Below are 5367 nucleotides of genomic sequence, written 5' to 3' on the forward strand. Positions count from 1 at the left end.
TAAAATTCTCTTCCTTGTAATTTCAACCTGTTGTTTTTGGTCTCACCCTTAGATTCACACTGAATAATCAACTCCCATTTTTTACAGGATTTAGATACTTGAGGGTAGCTACTCTGCTTTTTAACAGTCTTCTCCTTCTTGATTTTCCTATTAATGTGCATGGTTAGTAATCAGCTCTGATGGGAAGCTGGATTAAGTTATGCATTTGATACCTACCTTCCTGCCTGTAGAATTCAGACATGGTGCTTTTTCCCTTTTTGTTTTCCCTTCTTTCCAATTTTGCTGGAATTGGCTGGCCTGAGATATTTTTTTTTCTTGTGACAACAATTGAATGCAGCCATTCTAACAATCTCTATCAATGGCTTCAAAGGAAAATATGTGAAAGCTTAAACGAGAAATAATAATAAATTTTGGGAAAGAAAGGAGCACCATCCAAAGATTCATTGATTAACTGAAGCACTTGAAGAGTTTATGGCAACTTTGTTTCTGAATAAATCTCTAACACATTGCTAAAAATAATTGGCCACTGCCCTCACTATTTTGCAGAAAATCACTGAGTTCAAGAAATGGGTGCTCATTCTGGGTATATGCAAAACATGAGGGATTCTCGGTGCTTTCTGAGCTTGGTTGTTTTCTTGTAGATGTTTTATTACCAATCTATGTAACATCATCAGTCCAAAGCAAACTGAATTTGTCTCTTTGTGTGTCTGTTAATTTCAAAAGTTTTGAGTTTTCATAGACTTTTTATATAGTCCAAGGTTATACTGATGTAGAAAGTTAGCACCCATCCCTCTCCTTAAAGAATGAAATATTTTGAGAAATATTAAAAAGGCAAAATTTTGTATTTCCCTGGAAACAAGTGTTTTTAGAGGCAGGAAGCAGGCTTGCTCTTAATAGCTCCCACCTTTCTTAATAGCCCTCAGCAGATGTCAGCACTTAAGAGAGAAAGAAATAGCTAGCTCTATTCATAAGCAAATTCCCTGCAGCACGGTCTGAACAAAGGTAGGATTAGCCCACAGCCTCAATAGGAATTGCCCAACAAGTTCCTTAATTGCATCAGCCAAACTTCAACCAAACCTGGGAGCTGAGACAACCTACAGCTATGACCCCTACAACAGCCAATACAATACATGTTCTTGCACAGGAACAGGAAGCTCAAGTTCAAAGCCCAAACGAAAGTATAAAAACCCCTCACTCTCAACTCCATGTGGACAGCTGCCCAGGACCATCCATGTGGTTCTGCTCCATCATTAAACCATCTTTCCAACCAGCCTCCATTTTGTCTCCAGCGCCTTTCTCCTGGCTTGGAATTGAACCGGATGGATGTTTCTCCCCACACTGATATTAAATATTCAACACAGCGAGCCCATCCACACTCCATCTCATTAAACTACCTAATTAAACTTTTGCAATGGATGTTAAATGAGTCATGCAGTTGTTAAGTGAATCATTGTTGTTTCCTGAAGTTAATGGCCACAATAAAATTATCTGAATTCATGCAGTTGTTAAATGAATCCCCCTTCTCCCATTGACATTGCCTGTTGAAAGCTGGCTGAGGAGATCATGACCACATCAGAAAATTAAAAATAGGAGTTGAGATTTTAGGCAGGAAAGTGTCTTTCCCTTTGTACTTTATTTCTAATCCAATTTAGCCCTTTGTCCACCTGTACCTGTTCCAAATTGGTACAGATCCTCATTTTTATGAACTTGTCAAACTGGATTTCTCCTTTTTTAATTTGTATGTCCAGTTTTCTCCAAAGACCCTTCTTTGTTCATGGTTTCATGAAAAGTCATAGCCCTAAATGTGTGTTATTGTTTAATTGGCAATTAAACATTACATAATTCAGATGGTGACAGTGAGAATCATTGAAATATACTTCAGAGTTCAGTTTGAAAATGTAATATAGGATTCACTGAAATATACTTCAGAGTTGGGTTTGAAAGTATGATATAAGATTCACTGAAATTTACTTCAGAGCTGGGTTTTGAAAGTATGATATAAGATTTTCTGAAATTAACTTCAGAACTAGGTTTGATAATATGGTATAAGATTCACTGAAATTTACTTCAGAGATGGGTTTGATAATATGGTATAAGATTCACTGAAATTTACTTCAGAGATGTGTTTTGAAAGTATGATATAAGATTTTCTGAAATTTACTTCAGAGCTGGGTTTGATAATATGATATAAGATTCACTGAAATGTACTTCAGAGATGGGTTTTGAAAGTATGATATAAGATTTTCTGAAATTAACTTCAGAACTGGATTTGATAATACGGTATAAGATTCACTGAAATTTACTTCAGAGATGGGTTTGAAAATATATAAGATTCACTGAAATTTACTTCAGAGATGGGTTTGAAAATATGATATGAGTCCCTATTCAGTCGTGAAGTAAATATTAAAAATTGGATGTGTTTGCTGAGAATAATGAGCAACAAATGTCCTTGTTAAATCACAGGTGGCAATGTGGCATTCAATAATAGCCAGTGTCAGTAGAACTCCCCAATTAACTAAAAATAATATTTTTAATGGGTAAAATATAAAAGCAAGGCGTTGGGGGCAACACAGCCAAATCCACATGACAGTGAATTCATAAGATTTCAGTCATTTTTAAAAATGGACCTTCATTGTCCAGTGTTATGGATTTCCAGAAAATCACAACACATCAACTGCTGGCCTATTGTGAAAGTGTGTAACTGTAGCAACCCTTTTTTTCCCTTAATCAAGAGAAAATTTTCTCTCAGTATGACACATGGCAGGTGGGTGGATAGCGGTCTCAGGCAAACATGGATTTGCAAAATGGAGTGTTTACAAGGGGATTTGTGTATTTATATTTTTAGTCCCTAGTTTTCCATTTGTATGGCCACTTATCTGACTCTGGGTGTTGCCCTTGTCTGCTTCAATTGCAACTGAAAAAACACTTGCATTTCTGCACAAAAATTTCAACTGGGTTAAAAAAAGGCAACTTGTTCAAAAACAAAACCAAAAGAGGGGGGAAAAAAACCATCACCAACCACAACAAAAACAACCCAGGACTTAAATTTGGAAATGCAGCTTTTTTTCTTTAGGTATGCATTATTGTAAAGCAGTGGTATCAAACTTGATTTCATTGAGGGCCGCATCAGGGTTGATGTGGGCATGACCATGGTGGACGTGGGCAGGGGGGCATGACATGGGACATGTGTCGGAGGTACCTGTGGTGGCCAAGTGCTAAGGCAGGACTTCCCTGAGACTTCCCTCACTCTTCCTTTCTTCCTTCCTTCCTTCCTTCCTTCCTTCCCTCCCTCCCTCCCTCCCTCCCTCCCTCCTTACTTACTTCCTGCCTGCCTGCCTGCCTGCCTTTTCTTCTTTTTCCTTCCCTCTTCATTCTCCTTCCTTCTTTCATAGCAATAGCAATAGCAGTAGACTTATATACCGCTTCATAGGCCTTTCAGGCCTCTCTAAGCGGTTTACAGAGAGTCAGCATATTGCCCCCAACAATCTGGGTCCTCATTTTACCCACCTCGGAAGGATGGAAGGCTGAGTCAACCCTGAGCCGGTGAGATTTGAACCGCTGACCTGCTGATCTAGCAGTAGCCTGCAGTGCTGCATTTAACCACTGCGCCACCTTGGCTCTTTCTTTCTTCCCCCCTTTCCTTGTTTTTCCTTCCTTGCTCTCTTCCCATCTTACCTTCTTTGTCTCTGTCTTTCCTCTTTCCCTTTCTCTTTCCCTGTCTTGCATGCTCAAATGCAAAAGGGAAAACATTTATCTTTTTGTTTCGTTTCTGGTTTGTTTTGATAGCTCTCTGCTAGTGAAAACGGAGCTCAGGTGGGACCGTGTGCACCCTGTGCCCCATTTTCAGATGTGACAGCTTCCTGCAATCCTCGCACACGTCTCCCTGAACTCCGTCTTCACTGGCAAAGGCACTGCTGGCTGGTCCTTTTCTGTTTCCAGGCCAGCCCCATGGCCCAGATCTAAGCACCCCATGAGCCTTGAGTTTGACACCCCTGTTGTAATGGTTTGTTAAATAGCTAGATATTCAGACTGGGTTTGGTATTTTTATCCCCCTATCAAATCCTTCCCAAGGACCTGTGATAGTCAGGTATGGGTGTTTCATGGTGATATTATGGTTTATTGCACAGTCAGATGTTCAGGCTGAAATCAAGTCCTTCTCAAAGATCTGGGATAGGCATCAAACATCTGGGATGTTTGATGAAGTATCCTTGCAGGATGTAAGCTGTTTCAATTAAAGCTGCCTTCTGCAATTGACTGAGGGAGAGTTTGTCAGTCAAGTTAATGGCAAAAAAATAGCTTTGTTGGCAGTGGTGGGTTTCAAATTTTTTACTACCGGTTCCGTGGACGTGGTTTGGTGGGCGTTGTAGGGGAAGGGTACTGTAAAATCTCCATTCCCTCCCTACTCCAGGAAAAGGATACTGCAAAATCCCTATTTCCTCCCGATCAGCTGGGACTCCGGAGGCAGCGAATAGATGGGAGTGGGGCAAGTCAGAAGTGGTATCTCCAAACTACTCAAAATTTCTGCTACCGGTTCTCCAGAACTGGTCACAACCTACCAAATAACCATCTCTCATTGTTGGGGATGGAAGGGCAGAGATTCTCGAAATATTCAGCACATGCATTTAAAAGAACCAGTTTGGGATTCAGAAGGAAGTGAATCCTCAGTAAAACAGATTTTCTTTTAAAAACAGAGGGTTACTATTATTATAAATAAACTGCTAATATGAAGAATTGCCAAGCAATCTTTTGCAACAAGACACAGATGCCTGTACAACTGAGGAGATGTGCAAAAGAAAGGCTGCTGGGGGCAATCCAGAAGATAGAAGGATTTGAAATCTGCTTTTCAGTGGGTCAGGAAACAATAGGAAGGAAGCTGGTTTGAATTGCCTGCTTGGTCTTTTATGAGTCCGGCCACTGATAAGAGTCTGTCTGGGAAACGAAAATTACCCTACTTTTCTCTTTTATAGTTAGGGGCTGGTTTGCCTCCCTGTGTTTGGTTGGCAGATGGTGTGAGCCGATGTGTGGTATTAGTGCATAGCAGCACAAGTGTCACCTTTCCCCTCCAAGGGTCTTACATACCAGTTTTTAAGGCCCTGGAGAAGAAGAGGAAGGAACTGGAAAAAGCACTTGACTTCTGGAATGCCTACGCCCGCCAAGACCTACAACTTGGTCCTTCAGACAGGAAAGTGGTCATTGTTTCAATGGCTTGACCCAGCTACTGGGGCAGGCAACAGCTTGCGCTGGGCTGGTCCACAGGAAGGAAATGTGGAGCCTTTCATCTGGGCAGTCCCAACAACAACACACCATGTGAAAGGGAGAGTTTTTATCTCCTCCCTTCAGCCTTTCTGGTGGCACACAGAAAGGGAA

Source organism: Thamnophis sirtalis, unplaced genomic scaffold (assembly GCF_051295495.1).
Source record: "Thamnophis sirtalis isolate CommonGarterSnake01/CBP01778 unplaced genomic scaffold, rThaSir2_p1.2 scaffold_4, whole genome shotgun sequence".
NCBI lineage: Eukaryota > Metazoa > Chordata > Lepidosauria > Squamata > Natricidae > Thamnophis > Thamnophis sirtalis.